This window comes from Hemiscyllium ocellatum, chromosome 34, assembly GCF_020745735.1.
Source record: "Hemiscyllium ocellatum isolate sHemOce1 chromosome 34, sHemOce1.pat.X.cur, whole genome shotgun sequence".
NCBI lineage: Eukaryota > Metazoa > Chordata > Chondrichthyes > Orectolobiformes > Hemiscylliidae > Hemiscyllium > Hemiscyllium ocellatum.
In genome coordinates, this window is record NC_083434.1 from 15,844,526 (window position 1) to 15,864,734 (window position 20,209).

Sequence of the window (20,209 nt, forward strand, 5' to 3'; positions counted from 1 at the left end):
ACCAAGTTATTTTGCATTTCCAAATACATCTGATCAATAGGTCTGTGCACACTACCCAGAGACAAAGAGGTCCATGTCGTCCTCGATATTGGCCTTCATACCCTCATCATAATAAAGTCAGAGTGGGACAACAGTTTGTCAATGAGGATCAGACAGGAGTGATGAGAAATCAGGCTATCTACAGAATTGCAGTGGCCCTCTAATGTAGGTCTAAAACTCACATCAGGGACAGAGTGGTCTGGATGGCCTATACTCACAGGACATTGAGGGATTTGGACAGGAGCATTGAGCTGAGAACTAGAACAAACACTGTAATTCACAAAATACCAGTGTGTTTCAGTACTCTCAAAAACAGCCAGAATGCTGAATGAAAACAGACCAGCATCGAGTATTGGCACAAAGAATAGGAGATGTAAGCCATTTGGCCCACTGAGCCTGTGCTGCCATTCAACATGACCTTGGCTGACCCTCTATCTCAACACAATAGTCACACTCTCTCCCCATACACCTTAACACATACAGCCTCTGGAAGTCTATTTGTTTATTAAACCATATTCAGTGACGTTGTCTGCATAGCACACTGTGATAGAGAATTCCACAGGTTCACCACCCATAGTCAATTAAATTCTACTCATCCCAATTCAGAATGGCCTACTGCATATACTGAGACCATGACCCCTAGGACACCCCCAGGCAGTGAAAGAAACCACCCCTGCATTCCATCTGTCCAGCCTTGCCAGAATTGTAAAGGTTTCAATGAGATTCCCTTGGCCCAGTAGTCTCATCCCCTCCACATCTGACAAACTTGCCATTGCAGAAATCAGTCTGGGTGAACCTTCACGGCAATTCCTTGCTATATCTTTTCTTTGAAAATTGCGCACAACACTCTCCAGGTGTAGTCTCACCAAGGCTTTGTGCAGTTGCAGCAAGACTTCTTTCCTCCTGTGCTCAAACCCCATTTGTAATGAAGGCTGACATACCATTTGGCTTCCTAACTGCTTGTTGGATCTGCACGCTTGCTTTCGATGACCACTGTACAAGGACCCGAGGCTCTTTGGTAGATCAAGCCATTCATTTAAATAATACTACGCCATTAAGCTAAACTTATGCAGTCGACAAGAGAATCCCCAAAGTGAACATATGGCTCCCAGTACTGACAGTCATATGGCACTTCAACAGGCCTTCTAGAACATGAGCAAAACATTAGGTTGGTCACGTCAGCAAGTTACGGTCCCAGTCACGTTACAATTTTCCCAATGTTCCCAAATTAATCATGATCACAATGAATGGTAGGCACCGGCTCATGGAGCTAATTAATCTGCTCCACGTTTTAACTCTATGCTGACTGGAATAGTCTATACAACATATAAATGCATCTCCAGCAATTTAATCCATCAGGCCCCATAATAGGCCATGTCCAACATAACCAGGATTAGACAGCAGCAGGGTCCACTGCCTGCAGCACAAGCTGTTGGTGCAGATTGCCCACCACCAACCTTCCCAGGATTTCTGGACTAGTTCCCATGATTTTGGGCATCCTCACAACACTAATCTAAGATTTTCCCACGGATATCCTGAGTAAAAGAAAAAGTTCGAGAAAATATATAATTTTTCAATCTTGGCCCATTATGTTCCATGCATTAATATAGCAAGAATTAAAGCAAGATGTGCAATTATTCCAATTTGGAATTTTAGGAACTTGAATTTCAAAATGGCACAAAATCATGCTGCATGGAAACAGACCTTTTGATCCAACCAGACCATGCCAACCATAATCCCAAACTAAACTAGTCCCACCAACCTGCTCTTGGCCAATATCTTTCCAAATCTTTCCTATTCATGTATTTATCCAAATGTATTTTCAACGTTGTAATTGTACCCGCATCCACCACTCCCTTGGGAAGTTCATTCCAAACATGCATCACCCTCTATATAAAAAAATTTGTCTCTCATGTCTTTTTTAAAATCTCTCTCCTCTTACCTTAAAAATGTGCCCCATAGCCTTGAAATCCCCACCAGAGGGGAAAAAAAACAACTACAATTCACCTTATCTATACCTCATATAAAATCGTAAAACCTCTACAGGGTCACTCTTCAACCTCCTTTGCTCCAGGGATAAAAGTCGCAGCCTATCCAGCCTCTCCTTATAACTCAAACCCTCCATTCCCAGCAACATGCTAGTAAATCTTTTCTGTACCCTCTCCAGCTTAAAATGCTTCAATTCAGAGAGATTGAAGAACAAACAAAAAAACGTGATAATTTTAGTTCATATTGCCTGGAAGAAACACTATTTCTCCTTTTCAATTTAATCCTTGCCCAAATACTGATGTAGATCCTGTTTTGAAGGAACTGAATTGGAGCTGTAAAAGGTTGCTTCTGCTAGGACATACCCACTTTATCACAAGGGTACATTTGAACTAGGAGCTGGTTTCAGGCAGATGAAAAGTCAAGCTCTCCTTGGTAGCATTAATTTGAGGCCTAGTCTATTTTTTTCTCTGGGTCTCAATTACACCCTGTTATTCATGTATCTACCTGAAACAAACAAAGAGTGAAGAATGTGACTTCCCAGAAATGTAAGATCATAAAATCTGGTCACACTAACTCCATGGACAGGACTTCAAACTGTGGAATATGAATAGCTAGACCTCATTATAACATGAAAAAATTAAGATATACAGGCATGAAGGTGTAAAGTGTAACCTCGCAGATGGGTGACACCACTGAACTTTAACTCATTAAGAGACCTTATGCGATATCACTAAAAAATGGTAAAGAAGGAATATTCACACATCCGTCAATGGGGATTGCATAATTTTCTGTTATGGAACAACATTATGTTCATTCAGTCCTGTCTGAATGAAATATGCTAGTATAAAGGGGTGCTTTTTGAACACGATAACAACAGGAAATGTATTTGTGTTAACAATCACCATTAAAGGATGACAACATTGAATCATGGTCACTGCAGTTGGGAGGAGAAAAATGGAAACTGGACATCCCTAGATCCAGGCCCACACAACCAACACCAACAATTACATGTTGCTTATGTAATTGTATGTTTCAGTCAGATTGTAGAGCAGTTTGCACTGAGGTCATTTTTAAGCTGCAGTCAAATTATAGTGGCAATTCATGTGGGTTTTAGTCAACCTTGGCTTTATTTTGAGTTGTGGAATTTCTGCAAAATTCCAGACAAGTAACAGGAGGATGAGTACTGGAGAGGGATTTTTGAACAAATCAATAAATGAACAAATCGAAGCCTGTCATTGCACGTTATTCTTGTAAATGGTGAATTCTAAGTAGTACACATGCCTAAGCAGAAGTGGAAACCCTTACAAGAGGCAGTCAGCCAGCTACGCCTGGGCTGTTCAGCATCTACCACTTTGCAGTGGCAGAGTGGTTTTAGGAGGGTCTAACAGGTTAAAAAGAGGAAGAGCCTAAAGCAGCAAAGATTCAAGTTTCCTTGCGTCCCCCAGTGAGCACTTTCCTTGCATATTCTTGAGGTTTTTGCATTTTCTTGTGCTGCTCATTAACATCAGTTTCCTCTGCTAAATATTTCAAAACTCTGGAAAATGCCTAGTAGAGAACCTCTTATCACATAAAGGAAGTACAATTCTGGGAATCTTTCTTAGTAACATACGATTTGAAGATTTTAAAATATTATGTCATTGTCAACTAGGAATCCTAAAATTGTACATCATATTCAAGCTCTGGCCATATCAATCATTTGTTTCAAGTTGAAACAACAGCAGAAACAAAAACAGAGATTGCTGGAAAGCCTCAGCTGGTCTGGCAGCAGCTGTGGAGAGAAATCAGAGTTAACTTTTCAGGTTCAGTGACCCCCCCCCCGCGCCCCCAGACTTTGTCAGAAAGAGAAGCAAAACTTCTTCAAGGTCAGCAGACTTGAAGAGATATAGTGGTCAGGTAAATACTGAATAAAAAGCAAAAGAACTCTGGATGCTGGTCTGAGGAAGGGTCGCTGAACCTGAAACGTCAACTCTGATTTCACTTCACAGATGCTGCCAGACCTGCTGAGCCTTCCCAAAAAATTCTGTTATTTGTTTCTGATTTCCAGCATCCACAGTTCTTTTAGTTTTTATTTTGTAACAACCTCCTTTTAACTATAATCAACTGTACCTCCAATGAATGTCACTACTTGATTAATCCATTATGTTCACATATAGATCAAGGCCTTATGACAAGACTCTCTGTCAAGACTCAAGTGACATCAATTAGAGGTCTTGTTCTTAGTTCATAACAATCATTGAACTTAAATGTAAAGACAGAAGACAAACTATGATTAATTTCCTCTACTCTAGAGAGAACAAGGATAAATTTAATTGAGGTGCTTAAATAGGAAATAGGTTTTGATGAAGTAAATATAGAAAAATATTTCCATCCATAAAGAAGCTCAGTAAACAGGGGAATGATTTAGACTCAGAATGAATCGATCAAAAAATGACATGAATGAGGTGTTTTCTGTGCAATGAGATTTTATAATCAAGAATGCACTGCCCGAAAAGGTGGAGAAAGTACATTGAATAAAGGAGTATGACATATTAAATAAAATCATGTAGAATATACAACACTAAAACAGGCCAGTAAGTCCAGTTTGTCCTAAGAGTAAATAGTTATGTTGATGGGTTAGATGAAGAAGCGTTGGTAAGGTTTGTGTGGAGTTTTTTTCTAAAGTTATTCATTTTTGTGGGATGTGGGCATCACTGGCTGACCAGCATTTATTGCCCATTCCTGCTTGACCTTCAAGACGTGGGGAGAAAAGGAAAGTCCTGTATTTCATATTTTTCCAATAAATATATCCTCAGTCAGTTTATTTCCATCTTCTCTAGTTCCTCTATATTGTTTTTATAAAATGTCAAAACTGGAACCAGCACTTTGCAATTCTTTCACATATTTGTCCACATTCCTTGATACTGTTTAGTACTAGCATACTTTTTACTAAAGTATTTCCATTCTTATTAACTATAATCCAAATAGCTCGTGCTAATTTCCTGTACCGTTGGTTAATTCAAATGTTACTGTTCAATTGTTGATTAAATCTGCCTTCCTCTTACAAATTTGACTACTCTAGTCCTGCTACATATTTTTAATCAGGGTTGTTCAATTTTCAATCCTGCATTAGCTTTAAGCTGCATCTGTTAATTAAATTTAAACAAAATATTTTTGTTACACTTAAACTGTGTTTCCTTGGGTATGATGCAAGTAGACCACTTACTGAGATGTAAAATTCCTTAAGACAAAACAACCTGTCTTCAAAGTAAGTATTGCTTTTAGGGGATTAAATAAATCATGAAGAAGTAACCAGGAACTGCTTCACCCACGTAAGGTTCAGGTTTGCTTTTAGAAACATACAGTACAACTCTTTGGCCCATCGACCCTACACTGACAAAAAGCTACTCTAAATCTCCACTGGTACCATTTTCCAGCACTTGGCCAATAGCCTTGAATGTTATAACATTCCAATTACTCTTTAAAAGGTTGAGGGGCATTCAGATTCCCACCATCCTCTGGGTGAAAAAAAACTTTCCCATCTCCACTCAACCTCCTACTTTTTGTCTCAAAATTATGCTCCTTTTTTACTGACACTGAAATTTGTTTAGGTAATTTCAGCTCAATCAGAATGAATTGATAAATTTATCTTTGATTTGAATGTCACTTTTAATGAAGGCTATAGTAACTCCAATCTTTGGAAGTGACACATTTTAAAAAGACAACAGTAACACCAATACACGGCATGCAACGTGGATTCATGAAATGCTATTATCTAAAAATGTCAACTCTAAAGCAGAACAATGTACAATTTTAAGTCTGATTGGTATTCCAATATCGTGATTTAAGGAGACGGAAGATATAGTTTTAATTTGCTATTGGAGCTCAGAGTGATGTCTGCAAATGTGTTTGTTTATATTAATTTAATTGAGGTTTTAAAACATTGAAATGAATAGTTCAATACATTGGAGAAAAAGAGAGCATAGAGACAAACAAAAACTGCTGCTTTCTAGCAATAGGAATCCAATATTATAGAAAGACAGAACTATCCAGAAGATGAGACAATTTTGCAGGTTTCAGTCAGATACAAGAGGTCCTTAGCAGCAGAAATGTTTTTGCTTTGGAGACTGCAATTAATCAGGGTTGAGGTTAAAAAAAATAGTCTTGATTTGTTTTAGCAAAAAATACCAGCAGCAGAAAGTTTTAGAAGACGCAAGTTTGAGGACCTACATTCAATAATATTTGGTGAATATACAATTTTGCCAAAAAACAGAAAAATTGACTCCAGCCATTTCAATTAAAATAGAATTTTAACATTTAATTTCAGAAGACCATTGAAATTGCACCAAAGTTTGAGTTTCTGTACGGTTGTTGAGAGTAAAAGGGTTACCAAGTATTTTTGATAGTTGTAATAAGACCACTTGGAATAGTTTGTGTACTGTGTAATATAGTTTATATCACATGAAAGAAAACCAACACTCCTTTGTTAAAAGTATAGTGAAAGCCACTTGCAAAAACATTCATTGACTGTGCATCACGGTGAACACACATTAAAAGTAAAAAGACTTGCGGTCTATCAAACTGTGCTTTAGTTTGGGATCTGACTTGTCAAGAATCACTATCACAAGGATCATAGCAAAATCGTCTAGGGCAATAATGGAAACATTACCCAGAAACAAATATTTTAGAATGACTCCAACAGCAAAATTATTTCAAGGTTGTAATTTCATCTTCAGCTGTCTAAACTTTAAGGTAAGAAAATAAGAACGAAGAATCGGAGTGAGGCATTGGGCCCTTTGGGCCTGGTCTACCATTCAATCCAGCCTAAATAAATTGTTGACCTCACTCTGCCCTCTTGCATCATACCCTAATCACTGAACTCTTTCCATATTAGTTTTCCGTTTTAGGTCCTGACCATTAAATGCTTGTGTAAATCTCTTAATTCAACTTAATTAAAATGTCACAAGTTGGTGAAGCCTCAGATGATGACTGCATTCCAGTCTTCTGCTCAGCAAATGGTTGAGGCAATGTAACAACGAAAGTTTGCTTTTATCCCACAAAGTGAAATATAACTCACTACCACCATTCCCATGTATTGCTAATATCTAGTTTCAGAACTACATTGAGGTTAACCACTCGACCTTTCAGCCACAGTCACCCTGTGCCTTTGGAAATCCAACTAAAGAGACAGAAATAATAAATTGGAAAACAACCATGCAGTTACTCCCAATGCATGATTACAATTCCCATTTAATACCTTTCAGTAAAATGACAAAAAAGTAAATTGATAGCATCATTAACATAGCAACTCACGTGTTCCTTACTCTTCTTAGATCCAGGAATTGGAGGAAGTGAAGCAGCCTTTGATCTAAGATGGAAACCAGAGATTAACTTTTAGACCTTTGCATCACTTTATTACATAGAAAATACAGCTGAGATCATTCTGTCCACCATGTTCATGTGTTCATGCAATATTAACATGAGCACTAATAGCTCAGGCAGTAGAGCATCAGATGTTTAGTCAGACGGTCCAGGGTTCAACTCCCTGTTCAGGTTCAGGTTTAAAAACTCGTGTGAATTATACAAACCCTAAGCAAGCAATTCGGGCTGTAATTAAAATGACTAAGATAGGTAGGTTCTTGATTAGTAAGGGGATCAAGTGTTGTGGGAGAATGGGGCTGAGAAACACATCAGCTATGATTAAATTTTGTTCCTATATCTTATGGTTTTCTGGAATGAAGTTTCCAATTGTAAGGTCATTACCCTGCTCTTTCCTTGTATGTTATAATTACTTCTTTAAAAATAATTAACAAATGTCCTCTAAAATAGTTAGATTCTTCAGGCTCCATTTTTGGCAATGCCCCATTATAATTGCCAGAGGGTACATTCTCTAAGACCTGAGCAGAGGACTGCGGTGGTTCATATTTCAACAGAACTTGAGGTAATTGAAGCTTTTCTCATATTGGGTTCAGAACCTCAAATTTTCCCACGTGCCACTTCACAGTGACAGCAATCTCTAGCAATGCATGCTTGGATTTAAGTGGTGGTCTCCGACAGTGACTTCACTCTGCTGTCTTCTCTCCTCATTCTCAGCCCCTGAAATGACATGGAGGTCAACAAAGTGCGGGTCAGCCTGGCCTCATTCATTATCCTCCCGCTCTCTTCCAGCATAATACTTCTCCTGGAATGAGTTCAAAGCTTTTGAACAAAGTTCAATGTTTTTCAAGGCAGCCACAGTCATTGCTATGGTTGTGTGTCTAACTGAATCTCTCACTTTATCTGATCTGTCTATTTTCACCTTAGTTTCTAAGTAGGCAGGAATTTTTACTCTATTACAGTTTAGAGCATTTTGCTCATTGCCATATTTCACACTCATTCTGAGCTTCATCGGGATGCTTACAGCCTCCTGCCCTACATTACCTTTCCTTTATGCTGTTTGCCCCACCCTGTCAGCCAAAGATAACAGGGTACATTGTGCAGACTTGACTTGCCATTCAGCACAGACACAAAGCTAGGGAGCTTGTTACAGTTACAGTTGTCAGCAGACTTCAGTCAAATCAAGGGTGATAGCTTTCAGTCAAGGGCAGCCTCCAATACCAGTCCAAGGCCTGCTTGGGGTAGTCAGAGTCACATTCCTCTCTACACAAGGTGTAAGGAGCCAAGGCTAGAGCAGCCAAATACTGGGCAGCCTTCCACCCAGCCTGAATCTTTCTGCCTAGCCTTCTTCCTCGAATGAAGGAGGTCAGTATTATAGGAAATGGAAATGGGTGGCACATGGGTGCAGATGGGGAGACAGCCTAACCAAATTATTGACTTTCACCCGCCATTGCTGTGCATTCGTTCAGATGTCTGAAACTGGACCAACCTGAGTGATAGCCTTAGACCAGACTGGCAGGGTCTGGTACCATGGCATTCTCTGTTAGTCCTAGGGAAAAGCAAGTCCTGTTTCTCCATCACCCATCCAACAGCATTTCCAAATCACTTCCTACAATGTAGGATGCCAATTTCCCCGTGTCTGCCAAATCCTGGACAAACAGCAAGAAATATGCAGCGTAGCTCCAGGCTGACAGTACTTGTACTGGTGCAGGACTGACTTTTCATGACAGCATGAGCACAAAGGATGCTGGTCTTCTGGCAGATATCCACTAACTGGAGAGTTGCTCTGGGAATGAGGATAGAGTCAGAAGCCACTGACGCCATAGGGGCAGGGTAGGCAGTTAATGAAGCACATTTGGTAAGATACAGTGAGAAATCCACTGGGTCTTAGAGCAAAAGTTCCTCAAAAAAAAATCAACATAACTCTCATTTAGCCAACACACTTATTCTTCCGCCCTTAGACTTTATGGACCCATCAGCGCAAATAAAACAACTATGTTGGAGTATACAGAACGCAAGTCATTTTGCAGACCAATTCTATCTTAAAGAAATGTTGAGACAAAGACACTTCTTTCAACTAGGAAGTTATAGTGGACAGCAAACATAAACTTCTTGCCATATTATGCATTCAAAATATCAAATTTATTTTGGTGCAATTGAAGAATCCTGAATGGATTACATTTAATAGCAAATATTCATAAAAGATTGTAAATTCATTCTCAATTGCCCAAGAATCAACAAAAACAAACAATATTTTAGAATTCTTAAGACTGGAATTTGCATGCTAGTATTGGTTAATTTGGACAAATGGATCTTGTTAAATTATACCTATAGATATAGATATATTTAATCCTGAAATAATTTTGTTAGACTGAAAACTCCTCAGGGATGTAGAATTTGGAGGCATTTCATTGTAGGACCCAGTCAATAGCTAGAAATCCTTTTATGATCCGAAGTCTCTCTTATTTGAGCTTTCAGGCTAACAATAAGCTTCACTGGATAGGTCCACCTTCCCAGAGGCAAAGACAATGGAACCGTTGCCAGAACATAATCAAACATATGGTGAGCAGATCAGCCTGCTTCTATCTCAAAGAATTAAATCAACTCTGATAGAATAAAATAATGCAGAACAGAAGGAGGCTATTTAACCTGTTACGTTCCCACTAGCCCAGTCTCTCTTGCTATTCTCTAATTAATATTCTCATATTTCCTTTTTATAGGACATTCTCTCACCCACTGGTGCCTTCCTGCGTTCAAAGTATCTGACGCTATATTTAAAGGCCAATCACATGCTCATTTGAACTGTATGATGTGCAGCTCAAAAGTCAGCCTCTTGAGAACACTGTCCATGGTAGTGAGAGCACGCCAGTTCACCTGCAGCTGAAAATGTGTAGCTGGGAAAGCGCAGTAGGTCAGGCAGCATCCAAGGAACAGGAGATTCGACGTTTCAGGCATAAGCCCTTCTTTAGGCTTATGCCCGAAACGTCGAATTTCCTGTTCCTTGGATGCAGCCTTACCTGCTGCGCTTTTCCAGCAACACATTTTCAGCTCTGATTTCCAGCATCTGCAGACCTCACTTTCTCCCAGTTCACCTGCAGTACACAATAGGCAGCTTTCATTCAGGCAGGTTAAAACAGTACTCTCCTAAAGTGGTCTTGGTGTGATGGCACGGAGTGATTGTTCTGTTCCCACCCGCCCCCCCATCACAACTTCCTCCTCTAATGGCAGCATATCAGCCAGGATGGTGGACTGTCCAGTGGGTGGCTTCCACAAGCTTTTGCATCACTTTTCTGTCCATTGCCTAATTGTTTATTTCATACCTGAGAGATCATGAGGTAGCAGTATAATGCTAGGTGTTAAAAATGATAGTGCCAAGCCAGATCATTAAGGGTTAATTGGCATGACAACAAACAATTGAAGAAATTGAAAAAATTACACAGAAAGCAGGCCTGGTGCAATAAACCACCTGTCTCGGTTGGAAGGTAATTGCACTGACCTTGGCGGGGTGCTGAGAAACAGACTGTTGTGCAGTTATCACAGACACCTGGAGTTATGTTTTCACAATGGAACACCTGAGCAAGTACCAAAAGTACTAAGAAAAAAGGTGATGCAGCACGTAATATTAAATTCAGATTATTATTAATAATGGGGACTTTGTCCCACTCATTGGACTATTCCCCTTTGGATTGGGGTTGGCAAGACCAGGGACATGGATCTTCTCCATCGAGTTGGGGTTTGTGAAGCCAATGCCATGGAATCTAAGATAGAGATCCAAGTGTCACTATCACCAAAGTCCCTAACAATTAGAACTTAATGTGAGATTTACTTGCATTTTTTGTATATATCTACATGTGTGCGTGTAGGTTATGCAAATAGATTCACTCATATATTCAGTTTACATATGTCTGTATTATATATAAAATAGATTAAGCTAATAAATTGGCTTCATATTAAAGTGCACATGGCTTTTTGTACAAATTTTGATCAGATCCACTAGGTATGTTTAGCCTAACCATATCAGCAATCAGCAGTCAAGCAAAAACAGTTTGGCTTTCAGGAGCTCAAGATATCTCACTTTTGAGTACTGTTCATGAGTAAAAACATTATTGTCATCAACTAGTTATGTCACATGTCTGGGATGGGGGCATTTGAACTCAAACCTCCTTGCCCAGGGAGGGACACTACCACTGTATCACAAGCCTCTGAGTATTGTTGATTTGTTGACATAACCACAATGGAGGGCAACTATACTTGATTGTCCATCCACTGGAATCCTGGTAAAAGGGGTTACTGTGACTGGCCAAAATATTCAAGATGCAACTCCGTCTAAATCACCACCCCTTCCCCCCACCCCCCATGAATTCATCTCCTGTTTTGACTGCAGCCGTTCTATTTCAATAGAGTTTTGTGCGGAAAGACTGATTCACCTGTAGCATCTAAGATTCAGTGGCCCACCATTTCACCACCACATTCTGTTCCATCTTCTCCAGTTCACAATCCCTGCAGACCTGTTAGCCTCCATAGTCTCCCTTCTTGGTGTGTTGGCAATCATTGTCATTGTTGAGCATCTTAAGCTTCCCTCATTGCTCCGTTGAGTCTTACCTGTCCCAGTATCAGAGTCACCTGCACCTTAATGATTCCCGTCCTCCAATAAAACCATATGCTCCCCATCCATACACTTTCCCATCTCCAAATACAACAGTGAACATCCCCTATCCTGTTGATAATTCCCTCCACTTCATCTGCTCGAATTTTAACCCTAACTGAGCCCTGGAGTTTGCTAACCACACTGAGGCTCTACATACAAGCCAACAAGGCCCAGACACATTGTAGCCAAGCCCTTCAAATGTCGTGAGCAGACCCTTATTCAACCTTCTCCATTCTCCTCTTGATTCCTTTGTACTTCCATGTTTTTCAGCCAAATGATGTCCCCTCTCTGTTAGGTACCAAATGTGCTTTGAGGTGGCTCAGGCAGACAGACAGTCTGCTTGAGTGTGTCAACCACTCATGGAGAAATGAAAATGCAAGTGCATTTGAGCATTATTTAGAGCCATATTGTTACAAGGACTAAACAGCAAGTATTTACACAAAAGTGGCTGAGAAAGTGCTGCTCTTCAGATACATGCCTGCATTTTGATATTGCATCTCTGAAGTAACAAGTTTCTCAAATGTGTCAAATTAATTGGAAAGCCAAGTTAATTCCAGTGAGTTTTCATAGACTTGAAATGCAAATATTTACTAGCTGGTCAATGGCTCAAATACATACTAGATGGGCTTCCCACTACCTGTTGTTGATATATAGGACCTGTCACCTGAAGAGGAGAACCTAATCAATGAAGTTTATCTCAATAGTAAGAAACCTTTTTGGCCTCTTACTGACAAATTCACCCACCCACTATTCTTTAGTTTTATGGAGTGCAGGTATGCATATTGAACAACATAAGGTTTTCAAGAGTTGTGCATAGGGCAGTGATGGGCATAAGCACATATCTAACAAGCCAACAGTCATCACTTTTCAGCACAACTCCTTGGGTTATGTAGCTAGTAAATAATACTATTTGATCATCTCATCTTGACAGGTTTCATTAAATATGACAACTTCCAAATCTGAAAACAGATCTTATGGGTAAGTGTAAAGCACCACCTTCTGTCAGACATGTTATATAGGTAGTGTACCACTGAAGTGTATCCTGGAGAGCCAACTGGGACAGTGCTCCTCAATCATACCCAGTTCAAAAGTATCTCCAAATCAGCCGTTAATAATTTTTTTTTTTAAATATCACAGTCTCAAATTCTTGTTCCCACAATCAATTTCTGAATTATTTGTCCATCATAAAATCTTTGGAAATGTCGGAAAAAAGAACTTTGAAAAATACTTAGCAAAAAGCTGCAAATGTGGAGCTTATATGGCCAAATGGTTTTGATTGTAGCTCTTTAACAGATGAAGAAGCACAGGGTTTCCAATCCTCACTGCCCACCTCTAGCCCACTTTGTGATCCTCTTTCTGGAAATTAACCCCAATCCAGAGTACTTGAATGTGAAACTGTCCAGCCCACAACCTATTAAGGTTAGCCCTGCACAATTTTGCCAAAAGATTTGCCTGTGGTTTTATGCCATTGTCAGGGTGGCACAGTGGCTCAGTGGTTAACACTGTTACCTCACAGCACCAGGGACCTGGGTTCAATTCCAGCCTCAGGTGATTGTGCAAACTCCCCACACATTCTCACAGTGTCTGCCTGGCATTCCTTCAGATGCTGTGGTTTCCTCCCACAGTCCAAAGATGTACAGGTTAGGTGGATTAGACATGCTAAATTGCCCAAAGTGTCGAGGGATGTGCAGACTATATGGATTAGCCACGCAAAATGCAGGATTATTGGTTCAGGTGGGATTCTCTTTGAAAAGTCTGTGTGGACTTGATGGGCTGAATGGCCTGCTTCCACACTGCAGGGATTCGATGATTATGAATATAGGTACTGGACAAAACCAATTTTCTTTCAGGACAAAATGTACGTTATTTCCTGATAATTCTGCCTTTGTTAATACAATGCGTCATGGGCCTCTTAATACCAGGATTTATTATTCCATCTGATAGATGAGAAATCATTTATCCCAAATTGCTATGAGTGGAAACAAAGAATAAAGAAAATTACAGCACAGTAACAGACCCCTTCGGCCCTCCAAGCCTGCACTGATCCAGATCCTCTATCTAAACCCATCACCTATTTTCTAAGCTAATTCCTTTGCTTCCTGCCCAATCATGTATCTATCTAGATACATCTTAAATGACGCTATCATGCTCACTTCTACCACCTCCACTGGCAACGCTTTCCAGGCATCCACCACCCTCTGCATGAAAAACTTTCCATGCATATATCCCCTAAACTGTTCCCCTCTCACTTTGACCTCGTGAACCCTAGTAATTGAGTCTTCCCTCTGGGAAAAAGCTTCTTGTTATCCACCATGTCGATACCTCTCAAGATTTTGTAGACCTCAATCCTTTTCTCCCTCACCTTCCATCTTTCTAAGAAATATAATCCTAATCTATCCAACCTCTCTTCATAGCTAGAGCCCTCCATACCAGGCAACATCCTGGTGAATTTCCTCTGTGCCCTCTCCAAAGCATCCACACCTTTCTGGTAATGTGGCAACCAAAACTGTACACAGTATTCCAAACATGGCCGAACTATACAAGTCCTATACAATGATGACATGACCAGCCAACTCTTGTACTCAGTACCTGGTCTGGTGAAGCTTCCGTATGCTTTCTTGACCACTCTATCGACCTGATTTGCCACCTTCAGAGAACAATGGACCTGAACACCCAGATCTCTGTATTCATCAATTTTCTCCAGGACTTTTCAATTTACTGTATAGTTCGCTCTTGAATTGGATCATCCAAAATGCATCACCTCGCATTTGCCTGGATTGAACTCCATCTGCCATTTCTCTGCCCAATTCTCCAACCTGTCTATATTCTGCTGTATTCTCTGACAGTCATCTTGGCTATCTGCTACTCCACCAATCTTAGTGTCATCTGCAAACTTGCTACTCAGACCACCTATACCTTCATCCAAATCATTTATGTATATCGCAAACAACAGTCGTCCCAGCACAGATCCCTGAGGAACACCACTGGTCACAGATCTCCATTTTGAGAAACTGCCTTCCACTATTACTCCGTCTCCTGTTGCCCAGCCAGTTCTCTATCCATCTAGCTAGGACACCCTGGACCCCATGCAACTTCACTTCCTCCATCAGCCTACCATGGGGAACATTATCAAACACCTTACTGAAGCCCATGTATATGACATCTACAGCCCTTCCCTCATCAATCAACTTTGTCACTTCTTCAAACAATTCTATTAGGTTTGTAAGACATGACGTTTCCTGCACAAAACCATGTTGCCTATCATTGATAAGCCCATTTTCTTCCAAATGGGAATGAATCTTATCCTTCAGTATCTTCTCCAGCAGCTTCCCTACCACTGACGTTAGGCTTACCGGTCTATAATTACCTGGATTATCCCTGCCACCCTTCTTAAACAGGGGACAACTTCAGCAATTCTACAGTCCTCAGAGACCTCACCCATGTTCAAGGATGCTGCAAAGATATCTGTTAAGATCCCAGCTATTTCCTCTCTTGCTTCCCTCAGTAACTGGGATAGATCCCATCCAGACTTGGGGACTTGTCCACTTTCATGGCTTTTAGAATACCCAACACTTCCTCCCTCCTTATGCATTGACCTAGAGTAATCAAACATCTATCCCTAACCTCAACATTCATGTCTCTCTCCTCGGTAAATACAGATGCAAAGTAATCATTAAGAATCTCACCCATTTTCTCTAACTCCACACATAACTTTTCTCCTTTGTCTTTGAGTGTGCCAACCCTTTTTCCAGTTACTCTCTTGCTCCTTATATATGAGTAAAAGGCTTTGGGATTTTTCCTTAACCATGTTTGCTAAAGAAATCTCATGACCCCGTTTAGTCCCCTTAATTCCTCATTTCAGATTGGTTCTACATTCCCAATATTCTTCCAAAGCTTTGTCTATCTTCAGTAGCCTAGAAAGCGTGTATGCTTCCTTTTTCTTCTTAGCTGGTCTCACAATTTCACCTGTCATCCACGTTTCCCTAATCTTACCATTTCTATCTCTCATTTTCACAGGAACAGATCTCTACTGAACCCTGTTCCTTGGATGCTGCCTAACCTGCTGCGCTTTAACCAGCAACACATTTTCAGCTGTGATCTCCAGCAACTGCAGACCTCATTTTTTACCCATCTCTTTAAAAGCCGCCCACATATCAAATATTAGCTGCTCCCAATCTATATTCCCCCACTCCTGCTGAATTTTGCTGTCGTTGGCCTTCCCCCCAATTTAGCACTCTTCCTTTAGGACCACTCTCATCTTTGTCCCTGAGTATTCTAAAACTTACGGAGTTGAGATCACTATTTCCAAAGTAATCCCTTACTGAAACTTCAATCACCTGGCCGGGCTCATTCCCCAACCCCAGTGCCAGTATGGCCCCTTCCAGATTTGGACTATTTACACACTGATCTATTAAACCCTCCTGGATGTTCATTACAAATTCTGCTCCACCTAAACCTGCAACACTAAGTGAATCCCAGTCAATGTTGGGAAAATTAAAATCTTCCATCACCACCACCCTGTTGCTCCTACATCTTTCCATAACCTGTCTACATATTTGTACTTTTATCTCACGCTCAATGTTGGGAGTACAGCCCCAACATTGTTACCACACCTTTCTATTTCTGAGCTCTGCCCATATTGCCTCACTGCTCAAGTCCTCCCTGGTGCCCTCCTTCAACACAGCTGTGATATCCTCTTTGATCAGAAATGCAACTCCTCCGGCCCTTTACCTCCCATGCTATCCCACCTGAAGCATCAACATCCTGAGATATTTAGTTGCCAGTCATGCCTTTCCCTCAACCAAGTCTCAGTAATAGTAATAACATCATACTCCCAGGTACTAATCCAAGCCTCAAGTTCATCTGCCTTACTTGCTGCACCTCTTGCATTAAAACAAATGTGCCTCAGACCACCTGTCCCTTTGCGTTCATCATCTGCTCCCTGCCTACTCTTCCCCATAGTCACGCTGACTTCATTATCTAGTTCCTTACAGGCTTTAGTTACTACCTTCTTACTGTCCACTAACCTCCTCATTTGGTTCCCATCCCCCGCCACATTAGTTTAAACCCTCCGCAACAGCATCAGCAAAAGCACCCCCAAGGACATTGGCTCCAGATCAGCCCAGGTGTAAACCGTCCAATTTATAATAGTCCCACCTCCCCAACAACCGGTTGCAATGTCCCAAAAATCTAAAGGCCTCCCTCCTGCATCATCTCTGAAACCACTCATTCATGCTGCCTATTCTTTCATTTCTACTCTGACAAGCACGTGGCACTGGGAGCAATCCTGAGATTACTACCTACTTTTTAAACTTGCGTCCTAACTTCCTTAATTCTGCTTGTAGGACCTCATCCCATTTTTTACCTACATCACTGGTGCCTGTATGTACCACGACAGCTGTTTGTTCACTCCCCCCTTGAGAATCTCCTGCAGCCAATCTCAGACATCCCTGGCCATGGACCTGGGAGGCAGCTTACTATTCAGGAGTCCTGTTTTTGACAACAGAACTGCCAACTACTCCCCTTACAATTGAATCCACTAAGACTATAGCTCTTCCACTCTATTTCCAGCTCTTCTGTACAGCAGAGCCAGCCACAGCAATATGAATCTGGTTACTGCTGCCTTCCCTGGTGAGCCATCTCCCCCAACAGTAACCAAAACGGTATACCTGTATCACCGCAGGGGACACCTGCACTGTCTTCCATGACAGAGGAACCCCCTTCCTTGTTACTTTCCTATTTGGTGCAAAAGCAATTCTATCTCAATTGCCCTGGTCTTTCTGACTTCGATCCAGTGCCTAATATTTTATCACATTATTTTTAGATATTTACGATGACCCCAACAAATGCACCATAAGAACTAGCTTACAATTAAATTAGGTTAATAACACTTACGTGGATAGAAATTCGGGTAATTTCATAACAGGATGGAAAGCTTAAAAATGTAGACAAACAGGGCTAACCTTAACCCATTAGATCTTCCTCGGCATGGTTTACTGAAAATCAGTTCACCATAGGGTAATTTCTTAAATTTATCTCTGCCCACCGCAACATAATATCCACCATTCTCAAGCTCTGTGCCATCATTGATGCACCTTCCATCTAATGTATGAAGCCTAGAAGAAACACAAAATCATCATAGTGAAATAAAGTACAACTTAGACTCTGATTTTGCATAACAGTCAACCCGTTCAAAACTTGGCAATCACTAATAATTAAATAAATATAATAATCATTATATTTTAATGAGCATTTGGGATTACAGATGCAACACACAGAGTGCGTAATATCAGCTTCATCATTCAGCTGCTTTATGTTCAGTTAGCTTGCTATGTTAGCACTAAAAAAAAATCAGCAGTGACAGAATTCTGAAGAAGATTGATTAAAATGCACTCACAACCCATAAATTAGACTTTACTGTCAGCTATTAAAAGCTTGTTCAAAAATGTGACAATTTTCAGAATCTGGTGCACATAGACTTAGCATTCTGCAGGGTCTTTATGTTTTCTTGATACTTATTCATGAATAGGAGAACAACTAGAACATTTACCAGACACATAACAGTCAGACTAGGAGAGCAACCCACATACCTTACCAATTATTGCCTGCACATAATCTTAAATCACGAGATAAGGCACACACTGTGCACAATCCTCACGTCTTTCACATTATAAAAGATGGTAGTATCCAAGTGCTCAGGTCAATGAGTAACATAAAACACATTCACGTTGCAGTATTCTAGTCCCGAAGTGAAATTGTTAAGATAATAAAGTTATGGAGTTATGAACGGAACAGTAAAACCTTAGAATCCCAGCGGGAATCAATATAACCATCAACCTTGTGTCAGCATTTATGTAATATTTCACAAATAGAATGTTTTGTTTACAAAATACTTGTGATTTTTACAACAGACAAACAGATCAGTCTCGATAGCCCTGCTGCTTAAACTGAAACCTGGTTTATGGATGCATTGTGTCAGATTATGAGGAGCACAATAGCTCCAAATTGCTAAAATACTGTGGATGCTGGAAATCTGAAATAAAAACAGAAAACTGCTTTCGAACCTTAGCAGGTCTGGCAGTGTGTGTGGAAAAAGAAAAGAAAGAGTTAACATGAAGACTACAGTACCACACCAAAGAAGAGTGACACTGGAGTCAAAACATTATCTCTTTCCATAGATGCTGCCTGACCTGCTGCGTTTCTCCAGCTCTTTGTGCTTAGTTACGTCAGTTAGTTTTCATTGTAAGAAATGAAAACTAATGGCTGAAGCAAAAAAAACATGCCATTTGCATGTAAACTCTGAGCCACATTAAATTTCAGTTAGCTCATGGTTAACCAGTGTCAACTGCTTCATTAATGGAGTTTGAAGTGTGCAAGAGCTCTCCCCATGGGCTAGTTTTCCAACTCCAACTGTGGATTCCTCTTCAGAGTTGGAGGCAGAGCTAGGGTGGAGGTGGGTAGCCAGCCCTGGTCTCTTTGGGATGGGGGTTCACTGGGTATCACTGATGATTGCATAAGAGAAGAGAAGCAATTAAGTGTCCAAGATTAAAGCTAGCAGAGGTTAATCATAACTTAGCATTGGTGGTAATGGGACAGCAGCGCAGCTCAGCACAGCAAATAGAACAGAATGGCAGTGGGACAATACCATCTGGCCCATACACCCTCAGGCAAAAGTAAGGACTGCAGATACTGGAAACCAGAGTTTAGATCAGAGCAGTGCTGGAAAAGGACAGCAGGTCAGGCAGCATCTGAAGAGCAGGAAAATTGGGGTTTCAGGCAAAAGCGCTTCATCAGGAATACTGACCTGCTGTGCTTTTCCAGCGCCACTCTGATCTAAACCCATATACCCTCAGTCACTGCCACAGACATTAGCTTGGCCTTCTTCAGGGTGAACCCACGGAAAGCAATTGGCCCCGATACATTCCCCGGCCATGCACTCAGATCCAACTGGGTGTGAGTATTTGCAGACATCTTCAACTTCTCCTTACCACAATCTGAAGGCCACACCTGCTTTGAGAAGACCACTATGATCCCAATGCCAAATTAAAATCATACAGCGTGTCTCAATGATTACTGCCCAGTGACTCTGACATCCATAATAACAAACTGCTTCGAGAGGTTGGTCACAGCTCATATCAATTCCAGCTTTTCATCTTGTCTAGATCCTTTGTCGTTCACCTC